A 22,492-nucleotide genomic window follows, 5' to 3' on the forward strand; every position below is an offset into this window, starting at 1 on the left:
AATTGAGTTATTTGGGCAAAGATTTCCGGATGGAGTTCCCACTCCCCCGGATGGAATGTCTGACGACTCAGAAAATCCGCTTCCCAATTTTCCACTCCTGGGATGTGGATCGCAGACAAGTGGCAGGAGTGATCCTCCGCCCATTGAATTATCTTGGTCACTTCTTTCATCGCCAGGGAACTCCTTGTTCCCCCCTGATGATTGATATATGCAACGGTCATCATGTTGTCTGATTGAAACCTTATGAATTTGGCCTTTGCTAGTTGAGGCCAAGCTCTGAGAGCATTGAATATCGCTCTCAGTTCCAGAATGTTTATCGGGAGAAGAGACTCTTCCTGAGACCATAGACCCTGAGCTTTCAGGGATTCCCAGACCGCGCCCCAGCCCACTAGACTGGCGTCGGTCGTGACAATGACCCACTCTGGTCTGCGGAAGCTCATTCCCTGTGACAGATTGTCCAGGGTCAGCCACCAACGGAGTGAATCTCTGGTCTTTTGATCTACTTGAATCATCGGAGACAAGTCTGTATAATCCCCATTCCACTGTCTGAGCATGCACAGTTTTAATGGTCTTAGATGAATTCGTGCAAAAGGAACTATGTCCATTGTTGCAACCATCAATCCTATTACTTCCATGCACTGCGCTATGGAAGGACGAGGAACAGAATGAAGTACTTGACAAGAGCTTAGAAGTTTTGATTTTCTGACCTCTGTCAGAAAAATCCTCATTTCTAAGGAATCTATTATTGTTCCCAAGAAGGGAACTCTTGTTGACGGGGACAGAGAACTTTTTTCTTTGTTCACCTTCCATCCGTGAGATCTGAGAAAGGCTAGGACGATGTCCGTATGAGCCTTTGCTTTTGACAGGGACGACGCTTGAATTAGGATGTCGTCCAAGTAAGGTACTACTGCAATGCCCCTTGGTCTTAGAACCGCTAGAAGGGACCCTAGCACCTTTGTGAAAATCCTTGGAGCAGTGGCTAATCCGAATGGAAGTGCCACAAACTGGTAATGCTTGTCCAGAAAAGCGAACCTTAGGAACTGATGATGTTCCTTGTAGATAGGAATATGTAGGTACGCATCCTTTAAATCCACGGTAGTCATAAATTGACTTTCCTGGATGGTGGGTAGGATCGTTCGAATAGTTTCCATTTTGAACGATGGTACCCTGAGAAATTTGTTTAGGATCTTCAGATCCAAAATTGGTCTGAATGTTCCCTCTTTTTTGGGAACTATGAACAGATTGGAATAAAATCCCATTCCTTGTTCTCTTATTGGAACTGGATGTATCACTCCCATCTTTAACAGGTCTTCTACACAATGTAAGAATGTCTGTCTCTTTATTTGGTTTGAGGATAAGTGAGACCTGTGGAACCTTCCCCTTGGGGGTAGTTCCTTGAATTCCAGGAGATAACCTTGAGAAACTATTTCTAGCGCCCAAGGATCCTGAACATCTCTTGCCCAAGCCTGAGCAAAGAGAGAGAGTCTGCCCCCCACTAGATCCGGTCCCGGATCGGGGGCTATCCCTTCATGCTGTTTTGGTAGCAGTGGTAGGCTTCTTGGCCTGCTTACCCTTGTTCCAGCCTTGCATTGGTTTCCAGGCTGGTTTGGGTTGTGAAGTATTACCCTCTTGCTTAGAGGATGCAGAATTAGAGGCTGGTCCGTTTCTGCGAAAGGGACGAAAATTAGGCTTATTTTTAGCCTTAAAAGACCTATCCTGTGGGAGGGCGTGGCCCTTTCCCCCAGTGATGTCTGAAATAATCTCTTTCAAATCTGGTCCAAATAATGTTTTACCTTTGAAAGGAATGTTAAGCAATTTTGTCTTGGAAGACACATCCGCTGACCAAGACTTTAGCCAAAGCACTCTGCGTGCCACGATAGCAAACCCTGAATTTTTCGCCGCTAATCTAGCTAATTGCAAAGCGGCATCTAAAACAAAAGAGTTAGCCAATTTAAGTGCTTGAACTCTGTCCATAACCTCCTCATACGAAGATTCTCTACTGAGCGACTTTTCTAGTTCCTCAAACCAGAAACACGCTGCCGTAGTGACAGGAACAATGCATGAAATTGGTTGTAGAAGGTAACCTTGCTGTACAAAAATCTTTTTAAGCAAACCCTCTAATTTATTATCCATAGGATCTTTGAAAGCACAACTATCTTCGATAGGAATAGTAGTGCGTTTGTTTAGAGTAGAAACCGCCCCCTCGACCTTGGGGACTGTCTGCCATAAGTCCTTTCTGGGGTCGACTATAGGAAATAATTTCTTAAATATAGGGGGGGGAACAAAAGGTATGCCGGGTTTTTCCCACTCTTTATTTACTATGTCCGCCACCCGCTTGGGTATAGGAAAAGCGTCGGGGGGCACCGGAACCTCTAGGAACTTGTCCATCTTACATAATTTCTCTGGAATGACCAAATTGTCACAATCATCCAGAGTAGATAACACCTCCTTAAGCAGTGCGCGGAGATGTTCTAATTTAAATTTAAATGTCACAACATCAGGTTCAGCTTGATGAGAAATTTTTCCTGAATCTGAGATTTCTCCATCAGACAAGACCTCCCTCATGGCCCCTTGAGATTGGTGTGAGGGTATGTCAGAACAGTTATCATCAGCGCCCTCTTGCTCTTCAGTGTTTAAAACAGAGCAATCGCGCTTTCTCTGATAAGTAGGCATTTTGGATAAAATATTTGCTATGGAGTTATCCATTACAGCCGTTAATTGTTGCATGGTAATAAGTATTGGCGCACTAGATGTACTAGGGGCCTCCTGTGTGGGCAAAACTGGTGTAGACACAGTAGGGGATGATGTAGTATCATGTTTACTCCCCTCATTTGAGGAATCATCTTGGGCAATATCATTATCTGTGGCATTACTGTCCTTACTTTGTTTGGACACTATGGCACAATTATCACATAAATTTAAATGGGGAGACACATTGGCTTTCATACATATAGAACATAGCTTATCTGATGGTACAGACATGTTAAACAGGCTTAAACTTGTCAACAAAGCACAAAAAACGTTTTAAAATAAAACCGTTACTGTCTCTTTAAATTTCAAACTGAAAACACTTTATTACTGAATATGTGAAAAAGTATGAAGGAATTGTTCAAAAATTACCAAAATTTCACCACAGTGTCTTAAAGCATTAAAAGTATTGCACACCAAATTTCAGAGCTTTAACCCTTAAAATAACGGAACCGGAGCCGTTTTTAAATTTGACCCCTATACAGTCCCAGCTATATGCTTTGCTGAGACCCAACCAAGCCCAGAGGGGAATACGATACCAAATGACGCTTTCTAGAAGCTTTTTTAGTGATTCTTAGATCCTCACACATGCATCTGCATGCCTTGCTCTCCAAAAACAACTGCGCAGTAATGGCGCGAAAATGAGGCTCAGTCTATAACTAGAAAGGCCCCCAGACTAAAAAAGGTGTCCAACACAGTGCCTGCCGTTTTTTAAACGTTCCCCAAGATTATAATGCCAATTATTAGCTAGAATCTGCATAATATGCCCCAATAAAGCAATCGTTTTAGCCCATAAAAATGTCTACCAGTTTTTAAGCCCTTTTTTAAGCCCTTTATTCTTTTATGTTTGACTAAGAAAATGGCTTACCGGTCCCCATGAGGGGAAATGACAGCCTTCCAGCATTACATGGTCTTGTTAGAAATATGGCTAGTCATACCTTAAGCAGAAAAGTCTGCTAACTGTTTCCCCCAACTGAAGTTACTTCATCTCAACAGTCCTGTGTGGAAACAGCAATCGATTTTAGTTACTGTCTGCTAAAATCATCTTCCTCTTACAAACAGAAATCTTCATCCTTTTCTGTTTCAGAGTAAATAGTACATACCAGCACTATTTTAAAATAACAAACACTTGATAGAAGAATAAAAACTACATTTAAACACCAAAAAACTCTTAACCATCTCCGTGGAGATGTTGCCTGTGCAACGGCAAAGAGAATGACTGGGGTGGGCGGAGCCTAGAAGGGATCATGTGACCAGCTTTGCTGGGACTCTTTGCCATTTCCTGTTGGGGAAGAGAATATCCCACAAGTAAGGATGACGCCGTGGACCGGACACACCAATGTTGGAGAAATACACACACATATACACATATACACACACCGTCACAGACACATACACATACACACACACAAACAGTCACAGACACAAAAATACACACACATATACACATATACACACACCGTCACAGACACATACACATACACACACACAAACAGTCACAGACACAAAAATACACACACATATACACATATACACACACCATCACAGACACATACATACACACACACACATAGACAGACACACACATCTATCTATTGCTGCAATATGAATATATCAAAGTGCTCCAAATGCCCTCAAATTAGAGGGCATTATAGTTTTTTATTTTTTTAAAAAAATTTGCTTTTTTTTAAATAAAAAAACTGCACTAGGCAATTTTGGGACTTTAAAGTTGGTGGAAGTGGGGTGTTAGGAAAAAAAAGGCACTAAAAGGTGCATTTACATTATGGACTATGGGAACTGTGTGTTCTCAAAGACTACAATGTAAATATATATGTATTTGCTTATATACATATATATTTATATGTTAATATGTCTATATACACATATTAACACATAAATATATATGTATATCAGCAAATACATATATATTTAAATATGCTGCCATGGCTGCGCTTCTGTGACGGCATCAGAATAAGGCTCCCACAGGAGCCAATGGAAGCGCGCTCTTGTGAGCCCAATGCTTCTTAGCAATGCAAGCTTGTGTTCGCATTGCGATTTACTTGTAATACCAGCGCACATTATTGTGTGCTGGTATTACAAAGTGGAGCACTAATATCGCGTGCATGCCCTAGCACTTAATAAACTCCAGCATGTGAAATGTAAATGCATTAAAGAAGAGAAAACGTTTTAAAGCCTTTGACCTGTATCTCTATAACTAATCATTGCACATACATGTACAAGACTAGTTTTCATGCTACATAAATTAGTAATGTTTAAAACATGATCTGTCAATTACTTGATTGTCAAATAGGGCTGCAGCTCATTGCTCTGCTGTGCTCTCTGGTCTTTGTTAGTTAAGAGGTTAAATGCATGGTTGAAAATCAGGTCTTTCATAAGCTCTGGTTTTTCAATACAACTGCTCATAACACAAACCTAAAATAGCCTTCAAAATTGCATTTAAGTATAGCTGTTATTATTAATGTATTCTTGCGCGATAGTCTAACTTTTGTTTGCTTATACAAGGTGCTTTGTGTTTTTGCATTGCAAGTCACTGCAATTTGGGTGTTAAATATTCACCGCTTATAGGATGTAAAACACTCACTGACATGGAAATCTATTCTATTATATTAAATTTACCTAGCATGCAGGCCCAACACAAATAATTAAACAGGGCAGAGCCATACGGAGGCCCAGACTTGGTTCAACTCCATCCTTACAAAGCAGAACATGGCCTCTTATTAAATCTGAATTATAACATAACCCAGGCTCACAGAAAAACAGGAACATATTTTCCTCACCGATCAGCTTGCCTCTAAATGATTTCACATTTCAGGCTATTATTTCTCATTAGCTTCATTTTCTTTTCCCTAACCCACTGAGAGTGAATGATGAGGAGGAGGAGAGAAGGGAGGGCAAAATAATAGCAGAATAGGGAAAAAGAAAAAGCAATGAAGAAACAGGAGAGAAGATATCCAGGGAGAGAGAGGAGGACATATACACAGAAAGAGAGGGAGAGGTGGGAGAGAAAGAGAGAGAAAGAGAGGAGGAAAGATACACAGAAAGAGAGAGGAGAGAGAGAGGGGAGAGAGAAAAAGAGAGAGAAAGATAGAGAGAAAGAAAGAGAGATAGAGAGAGAGAGAGAGGCAGAGAGCGAGAGAGAAAGAGAGAGGCAGAGAGCGAGAGAGAAAGAGAGAGGGAGAGAGCGAGAGAGACAGATAAACAGAAAAAGAGAGAAAGAGGGAGAGAGAAGGAAGACATGTCTGCCACCATTGAAATCATCCTGATCTGATTGGGATGATTGACAGCCCCTGCTAGCAGCTGATTGGCTTCCAATGAGGAGGGGGCCACATTACACAAGCATTGCTATTGCAATGCTTGTGAGGTGTTAAATGCGGACAGTGCATGCTGTTCGCCCGATGTTTAATAAAGGGAGCCCGTAGTAAGGAGTTTGTTGATGTCTAAGTTATGGGTTAGATAGAATAACAAAGAACATGAAAACAATCTTAGTGAATCAAATGCTCTAGAATATATAGTGACAGAACCATCTGTACATATGAAATATGCTGATTTTGAAAAGTAAAAAAAAAAATGTATAAAATACTAATTTAAATGGAAATAGTTTCAAAAGAAAAAACTTTATTCTGTTTCAGTTAGAGGATTTTTTATAAACATATTTTTATCTTGTAATAGTCGATTAACCTTTATCTGGGTCGGACTGGGAATAAAAAGCAGCCCTGGAAAAATATGAAGACCAGCCCTATTTTCCATTGAGTCGGTAGAATGCACACCCCATTTTTCTCAAAGCACTCCTTCCCCAATATTTGTTTCCAGAATTAAATTATATTGGTTTGTATTAAATAAAAATGGCAGATTGTCATTATATAGCAACCCTAAAACCCAATTGCATCCATTAATCACCCCTTTAAATTGTAGCTTTCCAGTCCCAGCTGCTGCAGCCCACCGGGAAATCAACTGTTACCCTGGTAGGCTAATCCAGCCCTGACCTTTGCAAATGGGTTAAAGAGACAGTAACACCTTGAGATTTTAATATAAATGGTTCAGTGAGACAACTTTGCAGTATATTTCCTTTATTAATTTTGCCCACTTTTCATGTAATTTAGCTCTGAAAATTGAACTGAAGCACACTGCAGAATTATCAAGGCTAACCCTGCTACACATTTCCCTAATTGGATTTAACAGATAGCAACTGTAAAACAATGCTCTTTATACTAGTATAATGATCAGCGCTAGCCTCGTTGCCAACTCAAGCACAGGTTGACTCCTCCAAATAAGAGTGGCGGGAGGAGTTTGGCTAATGAAAAACAACTGCAGCAAAAAAGATTGGTTTTAATATGTTTAGACATAGGGCTCCATTTATTAAGCAGCGGATGCTGCTTCGGATCCCCATCACAAAATTAAGAAGCAGTGGTCATAAGACCGCTGCTCCATAACTTGTTTGCCACCTTTTAGGTGGCGGATTGAAATCATCCTCATCCGATCGGGATGATTGACAGCCCCTGCTAGCAGCAGGTTGGCCGCCAGTGAGCAGGGGGCAGCATTGTACAAGCATTGTGCAATGTTAAATGCCGTATTGTATGCTGTTTACCAGATATTTAACCCTCTTGAAGGATTATAATACATAGTAAAAAAAAAAGGAATTTGTTTAAAAAATAAAATGCTCAAAAAAATTGCATTTTATTTCTACCCAAGCCTGTCCTTTTGATGAGAACTGAAGAAAGTGCAAAACAAAGAAAGATTTAAAACAACACAAGCTGTAGACACTTGGGTCAACAATATAGATTTGTTACGTGAGGGTAGAGGAAAACAAAGCATTGAGTGGGGAACTAGAGAAACACAAAAAAGTTCCCAAGAGAGGTTGAAACAAAGAGGACAGAGGCACAATAAGAGACAGAGAGATTATTTTTCCTCTTCTGCATGGAATATTGATCTGTTGACATTTTGCAAAGTGATAAATATTACAGACAGTATTATTTTGATGTCCTGTATCTGGTTAACCACTCATACAGCCCAGCGTTCTTTTATTTGTGACTAGAACCACTGTAAATATCACTTTATTGTTTTACGTTTATTTTAAGGTGAAGTTTTTTCATTGTGCTGCATCAATATTACTGGATAGTAGGCACAATTGTTTAGCATAGAGAATGTACTTCATATTTTCTTATGTAGAGTTTTATTAGATAAGTAGAGATAGTTGTACATAATAAGCATTGCTATTAAGACCACATAGCTGCTGTGTAAAGGAGATTAGGAAATAACGTTCTAATTTTGTTCTAATAAATGGGTCAATCACAATCTATCAGCTATTGGCGCATGAAAATACTTTTTCCTTACCGTCCGAATAGTGAGTTGAGTTTCTCAAGTGATCACAATGCTATCCTATTATATAAAAGGCCAAGTGTGTTTGTCCGAAGCTGTCATGCGCAGTAGAGACAGCACGAGGACAAACACACCTGGCCTTTGAGTCCCTAGCTGATCTGCGGCAGAAGTGGGCATGGGCGGGGGCGTGGCCGGGCATGAATTGCCATGCAGGGGGCGTGGCCGGGGCGTGAAGTGGGCGTGGCCGGTCGCGCGATAGAAGGGAGAGAGATAGAGAGGGGAGAGAGAGGAGAAGGGAGAGAGAGGAGGGGAGAGAGAGAGCTCAAAAGAGAGGGGGGAGAGATAACAGAAGAGGGTGAATAGAGAGAGCAGAAGAGGGGGGATAGAGAGAGGGAGAGAGAGACAGCAAAAGAGAGAGGGGGAGAGAGACAGCAAAAGAGGGGGGAGAGAGACAGCAAAAGATAGAGGGGGAGAGAGACAACAAAAGAGAGGGGGGAGAGAGACAGCTAAAGAGAGGGGGGAGAGAGAGACAGCAAAAGAGAGGGGGGAGAGAGACAGCAAAAGATAGAGGGGGAGAGAGACAGCAAAAGAGAAGGGGGAGAGAGACAGCAAAAGAGAGAGGGGGAGAGAGACAGCAAAAGAGGGGGAGAGAGACAGCAAAAGAGGGGGAGAGAGACAGCAAAAGAGAGGGGGGGGAGACACAGCAAAAGATAGAGGGGAGAGAGAGACAGCAAAAGAGAGGGGGGAGAGAGACAGCAAAAGAGAGAGGGGGAGAGAGACAGCAAAAGAGAAGGGGGAGAGAGACAGCAAAAGAGAGGGGGGGGAGAGAGAGAGCAAAAGAGAGAGGGGAAGACAGACAGCAAAAGAGAGGGGAGAGAGACAGCAAAAGAGAGGGGGGAGAGAGAGCGCAAAAGAGAGGGGGGAAGAGAGAGCGCAAAAGAGAGGGGGGAAGAGAGAGCACAAAAGAGGGGGAGAGAGCGCAAAAGAGAGGGGGTAAGAGCACAAAAAAGAGGGGGGAGAGAGAGCGCAAAAGAGAGGGGTGGAGAGAGAGCGCAAAAGAGAGGGGGGAGAGAGAGCGCAAAAGAGAGGGGAGAGAGCGCAAAAGAGAGGGGAGAGAGAAAGAGCACAAAAGAGAGGGGGAGAGAGAGAGCACAAAAGAGAGGGGGGAGAGAGAGCGCAAAAGAGATGGGGGGAGAGAGAGCGCAAAAGAGAGGGGGAGAGAGAGCGCAAAAGAGAGGGGGAAAGAGAGCGCAAAAGAGAGGGGGAGAGAGAGAGCTTAAAAGAGAGGGGGAGAGAGAGCGCAAAAGAGAGGGGGAGAGAAAGCGCAAAAGAGAGGGGGAGAGAGCGCAAAAGAGAGGGGGGAGAGAGAGAGCTCAAAAGAGAGGAGGGGAGAGAGAGAGCAAAAGAGAGGGGGAGAGAGAGAGTGCAAAAGAGAGGGGGAGAGAAAGCGCAAAAGAGAGGGGGAGAGAGCGCAAAAGAGAGGGGGGAGAGGGAAAGCTCAAAAGAGAGGGGGAGTGAGAGAGCAAAAGAGAGGGGGGAGAGAGAGAGAGCAAAAGAGAGGGGGAGGGAGAGAGCGCAAGGGGTGGAACCGTTGTACTGCAAAAAATGGCCCGTGTGAACGGGCTTTAGGACTAGTATAATATAATTTGTAAAAAAACCTGACACTAACAAGTTTTCAACAAAATAGCTCCCTAAAAGGACTTTTCAAGTGTCAACTACCTGTATTTGAAATAGAAACTGTGAGGTCTCTTGAAACTCACAAATACAATAGCCCATTCATACCTTTTAAGGTTACAGGAATGCTCTATTCATATAACCCCTTAATTCACTCAGAAAAGACAAAACTCATTTACATGAGTGACATTCCCCTACTGTCATCACAAAATATCATCAACACTCAGTAACCATATGAATGCTATATGAATCTTAGCATGATGGACATACTACAATAGGAACTTCAGGACAACAACTTCTACAAGTAGTGTGTTTTTATATTTCATTTTTTATATTTGCTTGTATTTCTCACTCGCGCTGTTGTGATTGTTACAAACAATATTAAAACCGTGTTTTTACAGGAGGTAGCTTAATTGTAACTTTCATACACCTAGATTACAAGTTTGTGTGTTCATCTTTTAACGCTGAAAAAATTGTATTTTAAGCGTTAAAACAGCACCGCAGCTATTACAAGTCTTGTCGGTATAGGTGTACCGCAAGCCTTTTAGCCTGTAAAGCAACGTCAGTACCGCACTCGTAAAAATGACTTTTTTTCATGGGATTCCCAAAGCGCCGGTATTACGAGTTTTGTGGTCAGGCTAAAAACTGAGCATTACAGCCTGAAACGACAAGATCCATAACGCCATCTAAAGTCAATAGTTATGAGTTTTACACTACAAATCTGTAACATAAAACTCATAACTAAACTGCTACAAAGTACACTAAACACCCATAAACTACCTCTTAACCCCTAAACCGCAGCCCTCCAGCATCACAAATACTATATTAAATTTATTAACCCCTAATCTGCCGATCCCGACATCGCCACCACTATACTAGTTATTAACCCCTAAACCGCTGCCCTCCCGCATCGCAAACACTATTTAAATATTGTTAACCCCTAATCTGCCATCCGCCCACATCGCCCCCACTATACTAAAGTTATTAAGCCCTACACAGCTGCCACTATAATAAACCTATTAACCCCTAAACCGAAATCCCCCACAATGAAATATAATAAATTAAACTATTAACCCCCAAACCGAAAGCCCCCCACATTGCAATAATCTAATTTAAACTAGTAACCCCTAAACCTAACCCTAACGTAACCCCAACCCTAATGTAACCCTAACACCCCCTAACTTTAACATAATTAAAATATAGCTAAATTAAATTTACAATTATTAACTAAATAAACCTATTAACCCCTAAACCGCCAGCCCCCCACATCACAACAACCTAAATTAAACTATTAACCCCTAACCCTAACCCTAACAGCCACTAACTTTAACATAATTAGAATATAGCTAAATTAAACTTACAATTATTAACTAACTAAATAATACATTTAAAACTAAATACTTAACTGTGAAATAAAAGCTAGCTACAATATAACTAATAGTTATATTGTATAAAAGTGCATATACAGTGCCAACATCCAAACAGATACAAGCTCCCAAAGTGAGACCCCTAAAAACTCAAAAAAATGAATATAAATATAGAAAGAGGGAGCGCCAGCTATAGGCTAAAGTATCAGAATAACAGAATAATATTAAATTATTAAAATACATTTATTACATTCACATAAACTAGGGTACCCTATGTAAATATAACAATTTGATTAAAAACAGTTAAAAAATAGTTAAAAGCAATAGAGTAAGTGCCCCTCAGGAGAGAGGGGAATACCAAAACATATAAACACAAAAAAATGTTTATTAAAAGTCACAAATGATATAAAAAGTCTTAATAAGTGATGATATCCTTAACAAATGTCCTGTGTAACAGATCCGGTGCCCTTGTGAATCCAATTAATCCTTTGTGTATGATGGAGTATCCAAGAAATAAAAAATCAAAATAAAGATGGTTATCAAAAATATATGATAAAAAAAGAAAAAAAATTGGAGAAAAGTGAATCAAGTGAAAAAAGTGAATAAGAAATCCAATAGGATCCAAAAATTGCAGTACCTGTGAAAAACAAAAATCACATAGTGCAATAACGCTAATATGAATATAAACTTAATTGAAAATAGTCTTACCCTATATGTAAACTCGAGCAGTGACTAAATATAACATGAACATCAACGCGTTTCGGCCCCAAAGCTGGACCTTTCTCAAGATGTCTACTGCTGGTAAAAGTATGGCTTAAATAGCCTATAGGGACCAATCAAGATGGGTGTAATTTCCCGCCTTAAATTGCCATTACATGTATCATGACAACCCTCTAATGCCCTTAATAAGATGGTGGACACTGGCTCTTTTACTTCCTGTAATTTCCCACCTTAAAATGCCATTACATGTATCATGGCAATCCTCTAATGCCCTTAATAAAGATGGTGGCTACTGGATCTTTTACTTCCTGTAATTTCCCACCTTAAAATGCCATTACATGTATCATGGTAATCCTCTAATAATTTAATAATTTATTAAGGGCATTAGAGGATTTTAACTACCTAGTTAAAATAAATACAAAATTACCTGTGAAATAAAACCTAAGCTACCTTACACTAAAACCTAAAATTACAAAAAATAAAAAAACCTACTATAACAAAAATAAAAAAACCACCATTAGAAAAAAACCTAATGAAATTATCCAAAAAAATTAAAATTATTCCTATTCTAATACCCTTTAAAAAAAACACCCCAAAATAAAAAAAATACAAACACCCCCCTAACACTATACAAACCCCAAACCCCCAAACTACCAAGGGTCCTTTAAAGGGCCTTTTGGGAGCCCCTAAAAGGGCCTTTTGTAGGGCATTGCCCTAAGTTAAACAGCTCTTTTGCTTAAAAAAATAATACAAACACCCCCTAACACTATACAAACCCCCAATCCCCAAACTACCAAGGGCCCTTAAAAGGGCCTTTTGTAGGGCATTGCCCTAAGTTAAACAGCTCATTTGCTAGAAAACAAATAAACACCCATAAAAATATACATTACACAAAATAACAAACATTTATCAAAATACCTATTATATTCTAATACCCATAAAAGAAAACCCACCCCAAAATAAAAAACATTAGTCTAGAATAAACTAACAATGGCCCTTAAAAGGGTCTTTTGTAGGGCATTGCCCTAAAGAAACCAGCTCTGTTTATGAAATAAAAATACAAATACCAACTAACATTACAAACCCCCCCCCCCAAAGCTACAAAATAAAAAAAAAACTATCTAAAAAACCTAAGCTACCCATTTCCCTGAAAAGGGCATTTGTATGGGCATTGCCCTTAAAAGGGCATTTAGCTCTTTTACTGCCTAGACCCTAAACTAAAAATAAAACCACCCAATAAAGCCTTAAAAAAGACTGACACTAAGCCCAGACGAAAAAAAAAAATAACTTTAATATAGTTGTGGCGATGTTGGGGTGCGGCAGAATAGGGGTTAATAACTTTAGTATAGTGGTGGCGATATCGGGAGTGACAGATTAGGGGTTAATAATTTTATTTAGTTGGCGGCGATATCGGGAGCGTGAGATTAGGGGTTAATAACTGTAGGCAGTCTTCAGCAATGTCGGGGGCAGCAGATTAGGGGTGTTTAGACTCAGAGTTTATGTTAGGGTGTTTAAACTGTATTTTCTTTTTCCCCATAGACATCAATGGGGCTGTGTTACAGAGCTTTTGTTTCCGCGATCGTAGGTGTTAGACTTTTTTTTTGCCTGCTCTCCCCATTGATGTCTATAGGGAAAGCTTGCACGAGCACGTCAAACACAGCGCTTGTTTAAGGTGCGGTATGGAGCTTAAAATCTCCATAACGCACACGCAAGTCGTGTTTTTCAAAACTTGTAATGGCAGCGCTATAGGGAATGAAATAATGCCACTTTTGTTGCGTTCGTTAATTTCCCTATAGTGCTCAAAACTTGTAATCTAGCTGATAGTTAATTATTGCAATTCATTTCCATCTGCACCACTGCTGATTGCCATCTAAATGCATATTTTAGGATGCTAGGATGGACAGACTGTGCCCTGTTTTCTATTGCTTTATGGGTGTTTAACAACTTTCACAAGGAATCTTTTAAGCTATATTTATTTATCTTGTTTCTTAAAGGCCCAGTTACATTTTGACATGAACTGTAAAATGTTTGATATGAATTTCTATGCAAAGGACTTAATAACTTTGTATTAAAGGATTCTAATTTCTTTCTACCTAGCTGTTTTGTATCTTCCTAAAACCCTTAAATAAGATCACACAATCATGAACGGAATGGAATGAGCTTTTGTGACAGTTAGTAACATAGTAACATAGTAGATGAGGTTGAAAAAAGGCCGAAGTCCATCAAGTTCAACCTATACAAATCTAAAATACTTAAACAAATGCTCCAGTTAAGCTTAAATAATCCCACTAAAATATTTAATACTAGCAATCATATCCATGAATTTTGTTTCTAGACAGAAATGTATCCCAACAATTCTTAAATGTATCTAGGGTATTGGCATTCACTACCTCCTTTGGTAATGAGTTCCACAATTTTATTGCTCTTACAGTGAAAAAACGTTTCCGTTGCAGCAGATTAAATCTCCTTTCCTCCAACTTTAAATTGTGACATCTTGTCACAAACAATTTTCTTGGAATAAATAGAGCTTCTGCCATCTCTGTATATGGGCCTTGAATATATTTAAATAAAGTAATCATGTCACCTCTTAAGTGCCTTTTTTCTAAAGAAAACAGACCCAGTTTGGCTAGCCTCTCCTCATAGCTTAAATTATCCATTCCCCTTATTAGCTTTGTGGCCCTTCTCTGAACTTTTTCTAGTTCTGCAATATCTTTTTTTGCAATCGGTCCCCAGAACTGCGCTCTATACTCAAGGTCAGGTCTTACCAGGGATTTATATAGTGACAGAATTATGCTTTCCTCATTTGAATCAATGCCTCTTTTAATACATGCTAGTATCTTATTAGCCTTTGTAGCCGCTGCCCTGCATTGTGTACCCATCTTTAGCTTGTTATCTATTACTACTCCCAAATCCCTTTCCTGCTCTGTTTGGCTAAGTCTTGTCCCATTTAAATAATACATTGCCTGCTTATTTTTACTTCCAAAATGTAGAACCTTTCATTTTCCCGTATTAAATATAATTTTCCATTTACCTGCCATACTTCTAATTTTTCCAGATCCCTTGTAAAGAAAGTTCATCCTGCTCTGACCTAATGACCTTACTTAAAGTGAAGGTAAACTTTGATGAATAAAAACCCGTTTTTTTTAAAATACTATTAAAAACAGGGGCACTTTCATTCATCAAAGTTTAGAAGGCAGCCGTTTTGATTAAAAACTTACCTTTGTTTTTTTCACAGCCAGAGCAGCTTCCCCCACACGGAGATCCTCTCTTCCTCCAATCACGGCATGGCCTCAGGCAATAACTACCCTGGGGGAAGCTGGATTAGTCATTGATGACGTGTGAAGAGAGAATCTTCGGGTGGGGGAAGCTGCTCTGGCTGTGCAAAGAAGAGAGGTACGTTTTTAATCAAAACGGCTGCTTTGTAAACTTTGATGAATGAAAGTGCCCCTGTTTTTAATAGTATTTTAAAAAAAATGGGCTTTCATTCGTCAAAGTTTACCTTCACTTTAACTTCGTATTATCTGCAAAAATAGAGATGTCGCTATTTAATCCTTTCTGCAAGTCATTTATTAAAAAGAACAGGGCCCAGTACTGATCCCTGGGGGACTCCATTGATTACTTTTGTCCAATCTGAGTATGATCCATTCACTACTGCTCGTTGCTCCCTATCTTTTATCCAGTTATTTATCCATGAGCTAACATATTCAGCTATTCCTAGTCCCTTAATTGTGTGCATTAATCTCTCATGTGGCACTGTATCAAATGCCTTTGCAAGTATCTAAGTATATCACATCAAGTGATTCCCCTTTATCTATATTTTTACTTACTTCCTCATAGAATCTAATTAGATTAGTTTGACATTATCTATTTCTCATAAAACCCTGATGATTTGAACTCATAATCTTGTTTACACTAATGTGCTTATCAACATAATCCTTTATAATCCCTTCAAATATCATCACCCCCCACTATTGATGTCAGACTAACTGGTCTATAGCTTCCTGGATCATCCCTGCTTCTCTTTTTGAATAGTGGCACCACATCAGCTTTATGCAATAATGCCTGAGAATAATGAGTCTTGAAAAATTAAGAGTAGAGGTTTGTCTATAACAGTGCTAGGTTCCCTCAACACCCTTGGGTGTATTCCATCTGGGCCTGGGGTTTTATTTACCTTAATGCTATCCAGTTTTTTCCTGATATCCTCTATACATAACCCAGTTAATGATATGGGCTGGCATGTTCTAGTTTGTTCCAAAGTATGCTATGTAAATGTGTACCTTGTTGACTATATACAGCCTCTCCAATAGGGATGAATGGAGGTTTAATAAAACAATACCATGTATGTTAACATACCTCTAGAATATCTCCAGTGGACATTTTAGATTTTTTTAATATATGTTCAAGCTTAAAGACTGTTATCAAGTACGTTGAGAAGCCAAATTCAAAAAGCCAAAACTGATCTTGAAAAATTAGTTAAAAAATTTGCCGAAAACATATTGTGATCACTGAAAAGTTTTCCACTCAATAGGCTAAATACAGCTTTTTTCTAGCAACCATAAACCTGGTGCAAGAATCAGCATAAATCGTTCTCATGTGATCATGCCGAATCAAAATATCACCTTTTCGGCCCAAAAACAGATGAAAATATGGCTCCTGATAGCTTGTGATTGAGGCCTAAATAATTGATCCATGAGACACCCTGATGGCAGGAGACAATCTAGCCATGAATTTGTTTGGGTGCAAAAGAGTTGACCACAAAGCTTCCTCACTCTTTGTTCTGGATAGAGCACATAATAAAAACATGCACTACCTTAAAAATTCAGGGAGGCTGGCATTTGTTAGGTTGCTACAGTAATTAATTTAGGTATATAGAAATCCACAGCACCCAGTAGAACCTACACTGCTACATGTGCTGTTTCAAATGTATTATATTACAAACATTCAATATCTTAAAACCACAAAGTACAAATCGGCTACAAAATGGAGAATGACTAAGGGGAGGTAAAAGGAGGGGGTTGATTCATTTAAAAAAAGTCTAATAACATACCCCCCCAAAATTCCATAATTTAAAACTGGGACTGGGCAGCCAGATAGGGATGCCTTGTCTATCTGTGCTAACACCCTCAGGGTTAATTCGGGGGTTAAGCAAAATAGGGCTGTGTTCTAGAAAGTTATGTGAAGGGTTTAATTGCACATAAACTGTTTAAATATAATGCAATAAAATGTTTAAAGAAAAAATATTTCAGACCAAATACTTCTGGATTCCTTTCCCAAACTGTTAAAGGTACATTTAAGTGTTCGGCACAAGTATGACAGAATGGTTACTACTCACCAAGCTATATTTTTTTTTTCATGCCAGCAGCTCTCTTAAAAAACACTCTTTTATTTTGATCCATTACTGGTGTTAGTTGGGGATTTTCCATATCTGCATACAGGGTGCTGCCATATTGGAAAGTAGGTATTCTAGCACTCTCTGACAGAAACTGTGCCTTTATTTATACATGTTATGTATTTTTTAAGCTGTGTAAAAACTGTAAAGTAACACCAAATTGTGTAATACTGAATTCTACTTTATGTTTTGCATAAGACCGAGCTCAAGATAGCACAGACAGCCCTCACAGACAGATGAGGGAGAAAGAGACCTTAACATGGTCCTGGACCTATCACCATTGGCCAAATTCTGTTAAAGGGACACTGAACCCAAATTTTTCATGATTCAGATAGAGCATGCAATTTTAAGCAACTTTCTAATTTACTCTTATTATCAAATTTTTTTCATTCTCTTTGAATATTTACTTGAAAAGCAAAAATGTAAGTTTAGAAGCCTGCCCGTTTTTGGGTTGTTCTTGCTGATTAGTGGATAAATTCACCTACCAATAAACAAGTGCTGTCCACGGTACTGAACCAAAAAATTGGCTGGCTCCTTAGCTTAGATGCCTTCTTTTTCAAATAAAGATAGGAAGAGAACGAAGAAAAATTGATAATAGGAGTAAATTAGAAAGTTGTTTAAAATTGCATACTCTATCTGAATCACGAAAGAAAAAATTTGGGTTCAGTGTCCCTTTAATAACTCTTCCGTTTTGCTTTTAATCTAGCTGCATGCTTGCAAGAGAGTTCCAGACTTTCTATGTGTTGTGTTTTTGTTTTGTCATTTTCCCTATGGGATTTGCACCAAGGCTTGTGTGCCATTTAATGCCTGAGTCCCTGAAAGCTGCGCATCTGTCTGTGAGTGCTGGTAAGTACCCAGGACTGTGAGTTTTGATGGGTCATAGGATGTGTACCGAGTTTGGTTTGAGAGTGCAGTCTATTTCTGTGTTTTGTATGTTTCTAGAAAAAGGGCCTGTTTCACCTTTGTTTATGTCTCGGTGTGTTTGGTTGAAGACATGCATTGTGTGGCTGTAGGTTTGGGACCGAGGGAGGAAGAGATCTTGACGTGGCCCTGGGCCTATCACCATTTGAGCAAAGGCTGTAACTAACTCTTCCATTTTGCTTTTAATCTAGATGTGTGCTTACAAGAGAGTGACAGACTTTCTGTGTGTTGTGTTAATTATTTTGTTTTGTAGTTTTCCCTATGGGCTTTGAACCCAGGCTTGTCTGGGGTTAACTATCTGAGTCCATGAAAGATGAGCATCTTTCTGAGTGCTGGTGAGCACTCGCATGGCTGTGAGTTTTGATGGGTCACGGAATGTGTACCGAGTCAGGTTTGAGAGTTTAGTCCATTTCCATGTTTTGTATATATGAAAAGAATTAACAAATATTAACTTATTTTGTTAATACATTCATTTGTTATTCTTTTGATTTGTGCAGACTAACATTTGTCCATTTGGATATGTTCCAAATGATCGAGTTAGGCAATATTCAGACAAATATTTAATTGTCCGAAAACAAACACACATGTCTATAAAGTACACAAGTGCTAAACTATTTTAAGATGATCTTGTATGTCCAACCAAGTATCTGGAGCAAAATTATAATAGGGAAAATGTACTTTTAAATAAATGACAGCCAGAATACAAGTTTTGCGTTATGAGTGAAAAGCATCGTTATGGTCTATAACGATGCTTTTTCCCTACCGCTGATATTACAAGTCTTGCAGGTATAGCTGTACCGCACACTTTTTTGGCCGTCGCGCAATGTCAGTACCACACTTTTAAAAAAGTCCTTTTTCAATGGGACTTCCACAGCGCCGGTATTACAAGTTTTGCTGTGAGGTCAAAAAGTGAGCAGTACACTCTATACCAACAAGATTCGTACCGCCATCTAAAGTCAGTAGTAAAGCTGTAGCATAAAACTCATAACTAAACTGTCACAAAGTACACTAACACCCATAAATTACTTATTAACCCCTAAACCGAGGCCCTCCCGCATCACAAATAATAAAATACAATTATTAACCCCTAATCTGCTGCTCCGGACATCGCCGCCACTTAAAAAATGTATTAATCCCTATTCCACCGCTCCCCGACATCGTAGCCACTATAATAAAATTATTAACCCCTAAACCACTGCCCTCCTGCATAAAAAACACTATTTAAATATAATTAACTAATCTTAATTTACCCTAATCTTCCATCCGCCCACTTCAACGCTATAATAAACCTATTAACCCCTAAACCTAAGGTAACCCTAACCCTAACACCCCCTAATTTGAATATAATTAAAATAAATCTAAATAAAACCTACTATTAATAACTAACTAAATCCTATTTAAAACTAAATACATACTTACCTGTAAAATAAACCCTAAGCTAGCTACAATATAACTAATAGTTACATTGTATCTATCTTAGGTTTTATTTTTATTTCACAGGTAAGTTTGCATTTATTTTAACTAGGTAGACTAGTTAGTAAATAGTTATTAACTATTTACTAGCTACCTAGTTACAATAAATACAAATTTACCTGTAAAATAAAACCTAACCTGCCTTACATAAAACCTAACATTACAATAAAATTAAATAAATTAAATTAACAAAATACAATTATGTAAGATACAAAAAAATAATAAACACTAAATTACACAAAATAAAAAAAGAAATTATCAAAAATAAAAAAGAATTACTCCTAATCTAATAGCCCTATCAAAATAAAAAAGCCCCCCCCCAATAAAAAAAACCTTAGCCTACACTAAACTGCCAATGACCCTTAAAAGGGCCTTTTGCGGGGCATTGCCCCAAAGAAATCAGCTCTTTCACCTGTAAAAAAAAAATACAAACAACCCCCCAACAATAAAACTCACCACCCACACAACCAAACCCCCCAAATAAAATCCTATCTAAATAAACCTAAGCTCCCCATTGCCCTGAAAAGGGCATTTGGATGGGCATTGCCCTTAAAAGGGCATTTAGCTCTTTTACATTGCCAAAAACCCTAAGCTAAAAATAAAACCCACCCAATAAACCCGTAAAAAAAAAACTAACACTAACCCCCGACAATCCACTTACAGTTTTTGAAGACCGGACATCCATCCTCATCCAGGCGGCAAAGTCCTCACACAAGCGGGCAGAAGTCCTCATCGAAGCCGGCATAAGTCTTCATCCAAGCGGGCAGAAGTCCTCATCGAAGCCGGCAGAAGTCTTCATCCAAGCGGGCAGAAGTCTTCATCCAGACGGCATCTTCTATCTTCATCCATCCGGCGCGGAGTGGGTCCATCTTCAAGACATCCGGCGCAGAGCATCCTCTTCTTCCGATGGCTGTTGAAGAATGAAGTTTCCCTTTAAATGACGTCATCCAAGATGGCGTCCCTTACATTACGATTGGCTGATAGAATTCTATCAGCCAATAGGAATTAAGGGGGGGAATCCTATTGGCTGTTGCAATGAGCAAATAGGATTGAACTTGCATTCTATTGGCTGATTGGAATAGCCAATATAATGCGAGCTCAATCCTATTGGCTGAATGGATCAGCCAATAGGATGAAAGCTCAATCCTATTGGCTGATTGCAACAAGCCTTTTTTTTGCAAACTTGTAATAGCAGCGCTATGAAAGGTGAGCGGTGAAAATAACTTGCAAGTTATTAGCGAGCCAGCCATAACGCAAAACTCGTAATCTGGCTGTGAATGTCTTAATGAGAGCAAGACTTATTTTGTGTAAAACAAATTGCTTGTTAAAGAGCATAAAGGAACAATACTACATGGTTTAATGTGTTAAATCATTTTATTATAGCACTATTTTTTGAATGGCACACATAGTTAAAAGGACGTTAAAGTAATTTTTTGTTGTAAAGGCATTTTAACTTTATTCTTGACATTATGTTGCAGGCCTGTGACACTACCCTTAAAAAGCCTCTTGAATGTCATTCACCTTACATCATTTACTGTAACCAATTAGGAATAGATAAAAAAAACATGCTTCTGCTCTTATTTGGCAATAGAAAAATAGATGGTGCTGGTCTGTAAAGTGATATTTCTCTAAATGATGAAGAGAAAAAAGGGCTTGAGGTGTATGTAGATACCGATGAATATAAGTGCAGTATACTCACTCCATATATTGTAGGAGTTCGGCTGCGGTGTGATGTATTTCTAGGCAATGGAAGTCCCCAGAGCAAGTATTCAGGATATATCCTGAGCTGGTGGGTGGGTCTGTAACTGAGTAGAGACTCAAATTGACCAAAGGTTGTCCAGTATACAAAGAAAAACAAAGTAGTAACTTACTCCATATAAAGGAGAATCCGGCTTGTCACAGCAGAGAAGAATACCAAACGTCTTCCAACTATGTTAAAAAAGATATATTTATTGGCTCAACGCGTTTCAACTTGCAACAAGTCTTTCTCAAGAGCAGAGTAAAATTTGATAAAAGCAGGTAATTGTGTATACTGGACAACCTTTGGTCAATTTGAGTCTCTATTCAGTTACAGACCCACCCACCAGCTCAGGAAATATCCTGAATACTTGCTCTGGGGACTTCCATTGCCTAGAAATACATCACACCGCAGCCGAACTCCTACAATATATGGAGTGAGTATACTGCACTTATATTCATCGGTATCTACATACACCTCAAGCCCTTTTTTCTCTTCATCATTTAGAGAAATATCACTTTACAGACCAGCGCCATCTATTTTTCTATTGCCATTTGATTAAGACAGTCACAGAGGAGAGACTGTAAGAAGGCAGCGGTCTTACCTAAAAGGAGAGTATCAGTTCTTGGTTTTAGTTTTAAGTGTTAATTTTTCACTTTGTACTGTATATTATATTCTATCTTTTGTATTTTGTTCTGCTCTTATTTACCTATCACTATGTAGCTTATAGGAGTGTCAGTGTTCTGCATTCTTTGGCGTGCAGTCCATCCTCTCTGGTGGAAACACTGCAATGTTCAGAGTTAAATTACAGGAAGAAAAAAAAATATTGAAAGTGTATTAATAACATTTTTAGTTTAATGCTCCTAAAGGAAACTTATGACTAATAATGCACTACAGGTTAGCGCTCAACATGTCCACTAACCCAATCAGAGGTGGAATATGTTCATAGTCACCACTGATTCAGATCAGGTTAATCACAGCTTTAAATATGTGATTAATGTGATATGTGAGTGTAAACACATACTTCTATTCAGGCAATAGTGCATTAATAAAATGCTCTACCATTTCTGTCCGTTTAAGATTGGGATTATGATGACTTGGGATATGTTTGTAAACATAGGTGCT

This window comes from Bombina bombina, chromosome 6 (assembly GCF_027579735.1).
Source record: "Bombina bombina isolate aBomBom1 chromosome 6, aBomBom1.pri, whole genome shotgun sequence".
Classification (NCBI taxonomy): Eukaryota; Metazoa; Chordata; class Amphibia; order Anura; family Bombinatoridae; genus Bombina; species Bombina bombina.